The 12,048-nt window shown below is 43.8% G+C and overlaps 1 long non-coding RNA gene across 2 annotated transcripts in view; it reads left to right on the top strand.

Annotated features, from left to right (window-relative positions):
- The window catches only part of LOC138581077 (uncharacterized), a 62,261-nt gene extending 50,893 nt beyond the window's left edge, over window positions 1-11,368 (top strand). For both annotated transcript variants that reach the window (XR_011304423.1, XR_011304422.1), the window contains one exon: window positions 8,050-11,368. This is a non-coding gene — a long non-coding RNA (uncharacterized lncRNA). The remainder of the gene's footprint in view (window positions 1-8,049) is intronic.
- Window positions 11,369-12,048: the final 680 nt, after the last annotated feature.

Below are 12,048 nucleotides of genomic sequence, written 5' to 3'. Positions count from 1 at the left end.
CAGGGTCCCTATGATGTGTGTCAGGGACCCATTCTCTGCGTCATTTGTGGGTATGTGCGTACATCAAGATAACCTGATCTTCTTGCATATGCCCCCTCCATCGCCATTAGGAGATCCAGGGTGTCATCAACCGGATTGCCCTCGGCTCACTTTGATAGCATTTAGGCCTTGTTTAGTGTCATTCGCCAACTGGATCACTTCCCACAGAACAATCTGCAACCACTTTGTGTTTGCTGCAGGCTGGATCCCTGGTGTTAAGAGACACATGAAGAACACCTCTGTCTTGGTGTGTAGCCGATATTTGTCTGGAATTGCTTTCCGCAGCTTGGACGAATCTTCCGGCAGAAAATTTGATCTCCTCCTCAACTTCACTGATCGTTTCTTCTTCCTCATTTCTGGGGGTTGGATGGGGGCTGGGATGGAATACGTCACCCCATGCTTGGAGGCTTTTGTCAAGTGTGCTTCAGGCACCACAAGGATAGCAGAATGCAATATTGTTAATGCCGCACACATGCCTCACCAGGGAGACGGAAGATGCAGATATGCTTGTTGACAACATACCCAGTACAGGTCCATCAGTGCTGCTGTTCCTTTTGCAAGATCTGGAATGAACATTGTCTTATTGCACTTAATGTTAATGCTACAGAAACCATCCCATGCCCTTGAAAGAAAAACTGATATGCATCTGCTTGTTCAACTTTTTCTGGAGTGTCACGTGCTTCAATCCATGTTAGTTTAGGTATATATGCAGTCCATATAGTGAAACAGTCTTTATTAATGTTCCATATAACTTCTTCTCCAAACCCTGCCAACCCCCCTGCTGTAGAGCCCACCACTGCCTTCTGCCATCTGTTTGACATGAACAGCACTTCATCCAAATTTAACATGGGCTGTGGCTTACACAGTGTGGCACTGCCGTCTTTGGCACACTTCTTTCCAACTTTTTCCATTAGCACAACTTGTACCTTGTGCCCCTGAAATGGACTACAAACCAGACACAGCGCTAAATGCACCAAACACTGGGCCTCCAAGTACAATATTTCTTGGAGTACTAACATTTTGGGTGCCCCAGTCGTGTGGGGGATGAGGGAGCAGACATAACAACTCATGTTCTACCTCTGTTTCCCTACCAAGTTCATATGGCTCCCACTTGTTACTAAATTCTGGGTAGTGCACATCAGACATTGTATCAAACACTACACCTTTATACTGGTTATACTCATTGTCTAGCTTGCATCTTTACGTTCCATATTACAGTATCTTGTATTCTAATTCATTTAAAGTTCACTACCTTGGTTATATACTCCTCACTTGGTGTTGTGACATCAAAAAACGTGTCAAATAACTGATCATTTTTACATCTCCTTGTACAACACCCCCACATCCCTTTATATGACCTTATCATGTAACTCCACTAGACAAGAATAAAAATAAACCAAGAGAAAATCCACACAAAACATACTTTTTAAACAATATAACATTTGTTCCAACAAGAAATGCAAAAACTTGCCAATTCATAGCAGAAAAAATAATTGGAAAGTCACTAAACCTAAATATCAGTAAAACATTCAACCAGTGAAACGTAAATATTCTTGAAAAGAAAATGCAGCAAATATCATTTTTACCTAAAGAAAAATCACCTTGTTAAAAACACTCAGATAAAATGCTTGTGGTTGGTGGCAATGTTTGTGGTGCTTTCCTAACATCAGACAAATGCACCCAGTACCGTAGTTCCTTAACTTTGACCGCAAGCAGAGTAGCATACACCATGGTATAAGGTCCGTTGTATCAAGGCTCGCTCCACCTCTGGAAATAATTCTTCACATAAATTGTATCACCAGGAAACAATTGCCTTGGTGTAAGGCGCTTTATAAATCAATAAATACAAATACAAATACAATGGTGGCGAGCTCGCAGATTCTGGTACAGTGCTGTTTTCACCTTCTTCCATTCGACGTGGAGCAATCTGTTGAGAAAGGTATTTAATACACTTTGTTAACTGAGTCAAATACGAATTAAGCTCATCTACTAAAATGGATGCAGCCTGTGAGCATCAGAAGCACTATGCACAGGAGACAGCAGCATGTCCATATGTCTCCCTGCCACAATTTCATGTGGGGAGAGGTGATGGACTTTACAGGGCTGAGTCCTTAAACTGAACAGGGCCAGGGGAAGGCAGCACACCCTGTTCTTCTTCAGGCTGACACAGAGCTTAGACAACTTTGTTTTCAGTAGACTATTCATCCTTTCTACAAAGCTGTTGGCCTGGGGGTGCTAAAAGGAACGCATCTTGTGTTTAATTCACAAAAGAGCTAAACTACCTTAAACATCTCATTAAAGAAGTGGGTGCCATTATCATTTTTCAGCATTTCACCCACTCCCCATAGGGGAATACTTCACTCACCAAAAACTTGCCGGCCGACTTGGCATCAGGATGTGCGCATGGACCAACCTCAGTCCAGTGGGAGAAAGGACATACTACAACTATAAGGTAACAAAAGGAATTACATCTCCCGCGCATATCTGCAAAGTCAATATGGAGGTCACGGAATGGGCCAATTGGACGGGGCAGTGTGCCCCTCAAAGTTTTTAATATTTTCCCAGCGGTGTACGTCTGGAAAACTACACAATTTGACGTAAACATAGACAACATTTCCTGAATATTGGGCACATACCAATCTTCTTGTATGTCTGAGCCAATATGCTGTTTGGACATGTGGGTGGGGTAGTGGAGTTGATCGAATACCACTGAGGCCAAATCTTGGGACATTGCCACCTTCACGGCACAGGCCTGTCTCCACACTAAGACAGTTGGGGACTGTTCACACCTCCTTCTTTGCCATAACAACTTCTCACTGACGCCTGACCTTGTATCTCAATTATTTCAGTGACAGGAAGCGCAGTATATGGAACCTGTAACTGCAACTGCATTTTTACAAACGCTGGATGCTCAGGGATATCTGGTATTGGCAAATATGTGGCCTGTTTGGATGCCATTTCTGCTGCTTTGTTCCCGAGGGAGACTAAATCTACGCCACTAATTTGGGCGGCACACTTGAAGACTGCGGCAATAGTGGGCTGCGACGGGGCATGAATCTACCGATCCAACAGAGCCGCGTGGTGCACCAGGGACCCATCTGCTCTACGAAATCCTCTTCTGATCCATCTTGGCAACCCTGAATGAACAGTTGCCATGACATATGCTGAGCCAGAATAAATTGTAACACGGCACCCTTGCGCTGCCTCAATAAGAGATATCAATTCCGCTGCCTGTGCTGCATAATGACCCGTTAACCTCTAGCACAAACACCTTGTACTCCCCATCAACTAGCCGTACTATTGCTCCCCCAGTAGGTCACTGGCCTGTCTTCTGGTCAATAGTTGAGGACCCATCAATGAACAACACCTCTCCGTCATCTACAGCATGGTCATGTGCCTTAGGAATGTCATCCTCAGGACCATCATATGTAACAAAGTGATGCACCTCAACATCGTCAGTGATGGGTTCAGTCAAAAACATAGCCAAGTTCACTGTCTTACAACGAACAATGTGAATAGAGGGGCATGAAATAATCACTTCAAATGCAGAAGCCCTTTGTGTAGTTAATGTAGATTTGGATCTTTCCAGTATTGCAAATACAGTGTGTTCAACATAGAGCATCAATGAACACCCCATAACAATAGTAACAGACTTCCCAATGACAAAAACAGCAGCAGCCAATGTTTGTTCGCAAGGAAACTGTCCTTGCAGGACAGAATCCAACATGTGAATATGCTAGGGTTTCATGACCCATAGTACTATGTAGATAGACCTCTTTAGTGAAAACTAATGACCATCTCATCCATCCAAATAATAGTATTTTTCATCTGTTGTCCTTCTTTAAGTGCCTGTAACAATGGTAGAGTATATTATGTGTAATCGAAGATCCATACTCTGCAGTAATTACACAGACATTTCTGCATATCCTTAACTGTCACTGGCTGGGTGGGTAGCTCGTACTGCTGCTGCATGTTCTGGAGTCACTATTTTACCATTCACTGAAATCAACTGACATGAATACAGCATCTCCTGCTGGCAGTACTGCAACTTTGCTCTGCCCACTTTATACCCTTTGTCAGCCAATAAACGTAACAAGGCAATAGAGTCCTCCCTGCACTGTTGTTCAGTGGTGCTAGGAAGCTTTGTTTGTTGGAATCGGCTCCCAGCAAACGTAAATGCTCTGACATATTGTGAATCTGGATGTAAGGCTACTGATAAATATGCGTTCTTCAAATCCACCACAGTAAAATGGGTTGCCTCAAGAGGTATATTAAAAGGTATTGTAGCAAGGTTTTGGAACCACCGGAATCTCTGCCAGTACTATCATTGAGGGGGTGCAAATCCTGGATCATCCTCCAACTAGACCCCTTTGATGTTTTTCCCTGGTAAACGGCTGTGTTACACAGTGAATTGGATGGCACAATAATACCCTGATGCAAGAGGGCCATTATGGTGTCATAGATCCATTTCTCTGAATCTTCTAAAGCAAAGGAGGGAGCATTCCCTACCAATAACAACGAACAGGCCACATGCCTGTATTGTATCATAATCATGCAAGGGATACACACTTCCAATATTATTTCCCCATAATTTTCTTTATTCTCAAAAAGGTCCTCATCTGAAACATTTTTCATTGGTATCGTAGAGTCAATGCATAAAACTGTGTGCCACTCCCTTTATCAGAATGAACTGCTATCAACACAATCCTGTCCTCTGACACTAGAACCCCTTCTATATCAAGGACAATGATCATTCCTGCAACTACTTCCTGAGGTTGGGCAGGCCTGAACAAAAATTCAGAAGGTACTTACCAATATTTATTAGCCACTTGTGTACCTTATTAAACACTTGTGTATAGGCACGTTATAAATGCCTTATCATATCATATCATACCTGCGGCACTGCACTGAGCAGTATTGTGATACCATACAGAATCAAATCAAGGGCCACTGGTATTCCTCTTGCAGCAGATTCAATGCCCAATGCATGTAAGGTCAACATTACTCTCACGGTACACATACCAGGTGTCGAGCATACCACACCCCTTTCAGTGAACAAGATGGTCATGTTGAGTTTACTCAGAATGTCCCTTCCCAACAAATTAAACAGGGTCACAGTTTACATGGACGGGTACTCCTACCATTTTGACAACAACGGGAAAAGGAACTGGTGGCCGGCGTTGGGAATTCCTGGGTGAATGATGCCCCGGAACCCTCCGCTGGGTACAAAATCGGTCCCTGCAGTGGTCAGGTGGCAGAGTTGATGGCAGCTCATCAGGCCATCCTCATTGCCGTCCAACACCAACTCCACGAACTGGTCATAATCACTGATTCAGATTATGTCCGGAATGGGTTTTTGGTGCACCTGGTCAATTGGAAAGCCAGAGGCATGCTGTGTGCTAATAACAAACCACTTAAACATGGCAAGCTAATACATAATATTGATGATGTCTAGTCACCTCTAATGGGATGACCATTTATTGGAAGAAGATTAAGGGCCATTACAGAATAGAGGGGCTACATAAAACTGGAAACGACCAGGCTGATCAGCTGGCCAAATTCGGAGCCATCCTGGGGGATCTCCTTGAGATCGAGTCCCTGTTGGGGGAAATCCAGGTCACTGCTGTCACTAGGTCCCAAACAAATGCTCACAATGTACTCTCAATGTCCCAGTGGAGTAAGGAGAACCCAGATGCTGATTTAATCAGGGCACAAAAAGGGGTATCCGATTATTGGGAAATGTTATCAACACATTGAGGACCCTGACAACTTTCCTCTGACGGGTACCGATTACATAGGGAAAGATGACCTCAGGGTGTTGAATTGTCCCAAAATGTTCCGAATCCAAGACGGTTTGTTGGTAAGGAGATCCACCTCTGGTTGTGACCAGTGGGTGTTACCTACGTCATTCCAAAGCCTGATGCTAAGTCACACCCATGACGTGGCTACAGCCGGTTATCGGGGGTTTCGCACTACTCTAGAAATCTTGTGAGAGGTTACATACTGGCCACACATGGGGCAGGAACTTGACCAATATTTGAAGGAGTGTCTTGTATGTGCACAATTTCAGCCCAATTCACTCACACACCAAGATCCCCTCCAGAAGAGGGGAATGACACTGCTTTGGTCAGATTTACAAGTAGATTTTATCGGGCCGTGATTCGCTCCTCTAGGGGGAACAAGTACATTTTAACAGTAACATGCTTGTTTACCAAATGGGTGGCATGTCTCCCGGCCCCAAATTGAAGGCGTAAACAGCAGCTGCCCTGATGATCAACCACATCTCACATTTTGGCCTACCCCAAAGGATTGAGTCAGACCGAGGAAGCCACTTCACCAGCGAAGTGATGACAAAGATGTGGGAGATACTTGGGGTAAAAAGGAAACTCCATATTGCATACCAAATGTCCTCTAGTGGGTGAGTTGAGAGGTACGATAAAACAATGGTGAGCATTCTAAAAAAGTTTGTGGCAGATTCTGGCCCAAGTTGGGACATCTGATTACCGCTTGTCCTGATGGCCATCAGATCTACACCATCTTCTGCAACCAAAATGTCTCCATTTGAGCTAATGACTGGATGAAGGATGGTGCCACCTCAGCATCTGCTCTATAGAACACAAGAGCAGATACTGACAAACACCTCCACAACTAATGAATATGTTGAGAATCTAAGAAAACACCTTCAGCATGCTTTTGCATACGCTCAGCGGAATATGGAAAAATCAGCAGAGGGGGTGAAAACTCAATATGACTTAAAAACAACCAAAAAGGAATATGATATGATATGATATGATATGATATGATATGGTATTTGTAACGCGCCTATACACAAGTGTTTCAAGGCGCGACGAGGCAGGGAGGGGGGGACAAGGGGAGACAGACAACGATCTTACTAGGCCAGGTGTCATTCAGATCGCGCAAGTGCAGGGGTGGGGGAGGGGGAAAAGTGCAAGGGGAAGGGGAGGGGGGAAGTGCAGTACAAGGTAAGAGGCGTAACGTAATAAATAAATAAATAGGGCCAGCTGGTGGCAAGTGTGAGGTAAGTGCAGAACAAGTGCTGGGGGAGGGGGGGGCTGTAGGGATACAGAGACAGTCCCGCAGTGCAAAGGGGTTCCAGGGCATCAGTGCAAGTGGAGAGTGGCAGGGCCCAGGACCGAGGCCGTATAGAGTGGTCCAGTTGCAGGATCAGTGCAGTTTCAGTGAGGAATTAATTAGCTGTTCAGCAGGGGAGAGGGAGAGAGAAAGCAGAAGCAAAGAGGAAGGTTTTGAGGTGCTTCCGGAACCGGAGATGGTTCTCCTCAAGTTTCAGGGAGGCAGGAAGGCTGTTCCAGAGGGAGGCCCCTGCCGCGGAGAGAGATCTACCCCCAGCTCGTTGCTTCGAGAAGCGGCTAACCCTGAGGGAATTGGAGGCGGATGAGCAAAGGGCTCGGGAAGGAAGATATTTGGGAAGAGAGAGTTGAAGGTATTTACCAAGTAGGACACAGGGTCTACTTGTACAATTTTCAAAGGAACCAGACTAAGGAGAGAAAATATCTCCCCTCCTGTCGCGGTCATTTTGAAATTGTAGATAATATTTCACCTGTCGCCTACAGAATCTGCATTCCCAAGAGAGCTGTCAGAAGAGAAATGGGTCCACATTAATCAGTTAAAGAGTTGTCATCTTAGACACACTTTGCAGCTGATTGAGGAGCCAAGGGAAAGTCAAATAGAGGAGACATCTGGAGAATGAGAACCCGAAAAAGAAGAAGCAGAAGGGATCAGATAGGTCCATCCGTATATCTATCTAACAGGAAGTACTTTTCTTCATTATCAGTGCAAAAAGGTATCACAAAAACCATGGGGTAAAAATTCAATAGCTATTCTTGCCTTGTTAATTCATGTGTCTGCTGTTAATTTTAAATGTGTGTCTTGTTCCACTGATGTCAACCTTCCGGGAAGACAGTCAGTGGAAAAATGCTGTAACCTGTCTTTATCTATCCCCTGTTTATTACTAATCCCATTCCTTCGTAGGCTAATGAGGACCTCTGCAGGGACCCGGAAAAGGGAAGGAAGGAAATGGGGTGTCGATCCACACTCCAACGAAAGACAAAGGGAGGATCCTGGTGAACCACTCCCTGATGAAAGAAGGACTCCACCCGATGAACCCCACGTTACCCTGCTCTCCCTCAACAAGAAGTCTCGGGAAAGAAGGGGAGGGATCTGTGGGGTACATTTACCAGCCCAGCAGGACTCCCCTACATCACCAAACCGCATCTCAGCAGTCGCCAGCAGAATGGCTGCGCTGGCTCTGTTGAGCACGATTGCTTTGCATCAAAACTGCGTTTTGGAGTCACCAAAATAATGGCTGCGCTGTTTTTACTAAGCACATATGGGGCGAGATGAAACACAGAATACCCCAAGAATTGCTGCCCGTTTATTTCTTCATTTGCACCAGAGAAAAGAAGTCAAAGGCAGCGCTGCTATGCTGCCAGCTCAGAATTTCCCATTGAAAAAGAAAGCGTTCTGCATTTAAAAATGACTGAAAACTGATGCCCTGTCCATCCTTTCAACTGTACACAATTTGATTTCAGTGATGTTCATCCATATTCAGGTTGTGCTGCAGCAAATGGGGGCATTCCTCATTGAATGACAGGCTGTGTCAGGCAAGATCTGTGAAATAGCAAATTACTGCACTCCAAGCCGTGCGGCAAGCGGTTTACTATTTTGCAACAAAATATCACAGGCCAGCTCTTCCAAAAAGCTCTCTCTCTCTCTCTTAGCTCATGTCAGTTTAAAAGGACCTTTTATTTGAACAAATGCCTGTGCACTAGAAACATGACTAGGGCTTTGGAAAGGTTTAGAAACTGGATCTGAGGAAGGCCGCATTGTAAAGTGACAGCCCAGGAACACACCCAAGTGTAAAATTGTGCTTTTTACAAACAAGACAATGTTGGTTTAAAAGTGAAATGTTGAATTAAAGCCCTGTCCTTGCATAGAAATGTGAGGAGGGCTTGTTTTAAAACATATATAGGATATTAAATTCCAACAGACTTGCTTTCTGGTTCAGGAAAGAAAAATAGATAAATAAATACATTTGCTGTGAGGCCAGTAGAAAAGGTTTTTTGCAGGCCCTGGCTTCAAAGGACCTTGCTTCCTGGGAACCGGATCTACCTACCCCCAAGTGGACCAGCCCCCGGGGCATATGAATAGGCAAGGGTGGAAGATCTTGCTCCCTCGTCAGACAAAGCGGCAGTACTCCAGCCTGGGACAATGGATTTCCAGGACACATAATAGCCACTTTCTGGTGGCACCTCCCCTAATCTCAAACTGAAGAACATGACAACACTGGACTAAGGATGACTAGAGCCTGACATTTGGCTGTGGGTTGGACAGAATGTCCTTATTTGGAAGACAAAGCCAGCCCATCTAGGGCAAAAGACTTTTCTTATTTACTAACCTTTAAGACTTTTATTTCTGTAACCGGAAAACGCAGTAGTGCGAAATTTTAACAGTTGGAATGTAATTTTTGTGGCATTAAAATAAGACATTGTAGCTTTGCCTAGCATGTTGGGGATGCAAGCTGCAGAAATATGTCATTCATGGGAAAAGTATACATGGTATAACTTTGGAAATTAATGCAAACATGCTCTATGATAATATGTACACATATATAAAATTGTAGAATTTTAGGTGAAACGGTTCCCTCTAGAAATTGCAAAAGATTATTAGAAGGACTAAACAACATTGTACAAACTTGCGAATTGGAATGACAGGATCTGTGTAAAATATGGCCTTTGCCTATGTGATTTGTAAAAGTGCCACAACTGTCAAAATGTGCAATTTATGTCATAACTGATTTTGGCAAAAATAACTGTGGGAGGGCTATGTGCATTGAAAGCACACACCATAAAACTGATGTCATGTCCCTGAAGTCCAACCAGCTGACAGGAAGGCGTTGACAGCCACCCCTGACCAATCCAGTTGTTAGAGGCATGACCAGCCAAAGTCTGCCCCCATAGTATAATCCTGTGATGTCATCCTCCTTATAAAAGATGGAGGCTCAGAGAGACAAAGGACTGACTCTTCTGACTTCCAGCTTCTGCATATCCAGAGATCTAGACATTTCATACTCACCTTGCAGATTCCAGATTCCACTGCCAGGAAAGGGATAGCTGATCCAGACCCTCCTATCCAGGCAGAACCACCCTTCAGAATTAAACCCCACAACAATCCCACTAATTCAGGGATATCCAGCGCTACCTGCTTGGCCTGCTACCTGCTTTATCCAACTGATGCGCTGCTGTGCCGTGACCAGACCCTTACCCCTCTGTTTCAATACCTGGTTGGCGTATCCTGTTCCTTGATTTCCAAGCGTCAGCGTCATTTTTCCCCATCCTTATAGTACATTGCATAAATCCTTAGTAATATTTGGAATAAACTAATGAATTCCCCTATAAGGAGATGCACGGCATCAGGGGGGTCAAGACTGCAGCTTGACCTTTCCCATGGGCAGTGTTTCTCTTCTTGATAATCTAGTTGCAAAATATAGTTGTAATAGTACTTGTCATTTCCTTTCCAAACCGATTTTCCCTGTCAACTGCTTCCACTTTTAAACCGCATTTCCTTTCCTGTTGAGAATCTCAAACTGTCATTCATTTAGAGTTCCCCTTTCACTTACCCATTATTCCTGTGATGTGTATCTGTCCCTTTGCATAAAATCCACATTCCGATTTTTTCTGTTGAACCCGTTTTTCAAGCTGTTTTGACATTTAAACCCGTGAACATATGAAAAAGCAATTTCTCCACGCCTGATTTGGCTGCACTGTGTTTTTCCTTCCCAAGTCAATTTCCTGAACTGTATGCCTGTTGTTAGGACATTGCTTTGTAGTTTGCTAGTGTTCTTACATCTCTGATACTGTTATCCTCATTTCTACCTCATCCATTCAACCACGGATGCAAAATAACCATTTAGTAAATTCGCTGGCTGCTTGGCTCTGTTTGCAGGGGAGCTACATCCAGTCTTTTGCCTCCTATTCAGTGGGGCTCGGATTTTAATTCCGATTGTTGCATAGTGTACCTGACACCTTGCCACACCTCCCCATCCATGTTGATTACTAGGGGTTTCAGGGAGTGTTTCAGGGGAAATTATTAACTGTGATACCATTTAAAAATCCACTCAAAAGTCAATTCTGCTTTCTTTCAATTGTGTAGTGTTTATCTTACATGAAAAGGTCTAACTAACTGCATTCCATCAATTTACTGTGTAATTATCACCCCACTGGTGATTGCTGCCCAATATTAAATTTGTGATTTCATTTGGATTTTAAATTAAATAAATATTGCATTACCACCCACCGGCCTGGTTCATGGTCCATTTTGGCACGGGGAATTTGTAAAAGGGGAGGGTGAGACAGGTTGGTGCCAACTCAAATTGAATTCATAATAAATAAAATAAAAGTATTTTGATTTTGCGCTGCATCCCGGCCACTAGCAAGAACCCTGGTCTGCAGTGTGACGCTCCTTTAGAATCCTTAACATACCAGGACCAGTCATCTTTCTGAGAGGCTGAACAATTACGATTGTCTAAAGGCTCCACTGAGCGACCATCACATGGACCGCCCCGAATTTTAACTTTTAGTAAGTCACCAAAACCACCTCAATCCCAAACAACTCCTGAAGAATTAACAGTCTTTCCATGCTGACATTTTAAGTCCTCAAATAGGGTTATATCAAAGCCCATTTGACGAATAATGTCAATTTCAGCCAAACACATACTCATGACCAATCTAGATTTTGTTGACAACATACAATATCAGTATGCGCATCATCAGAAAGTAGACCTGATCAATATTCGCTGATGTTAATAATCGTAAGTGTGGGTTCTCATGTAATAGGCCAAGTATATTTTGACGATTTAGCACTATCCTATGTTCGGGACCAAGTAGGAATTCTAATAGTAAATGATGGGAACTATCAGAACCTCCACAATGGTTTTGCTCTTTAGGCATAATAGTTAACGGAGGGCCATGA

This window comes from Ambystoma mexicanum, chromosome 1p (genome assembly GCF_040938575.1).
Source record: "Ambystoma mexicanum isolate Mex_15411 chromosome 1p, UKY_AmexF1_1, whole genome shotgun sequence".
NCBI lineage: Eukaryota > Metazoa > Chordata > Amphibia > Caudata > Ambystomatidae > Ambystoma > Ambystoma mexicanum.
Note: the sequence above shows the minus strand (reverse complement) of the source record. Positions and strands in the feature narration are given on the sequence as shown.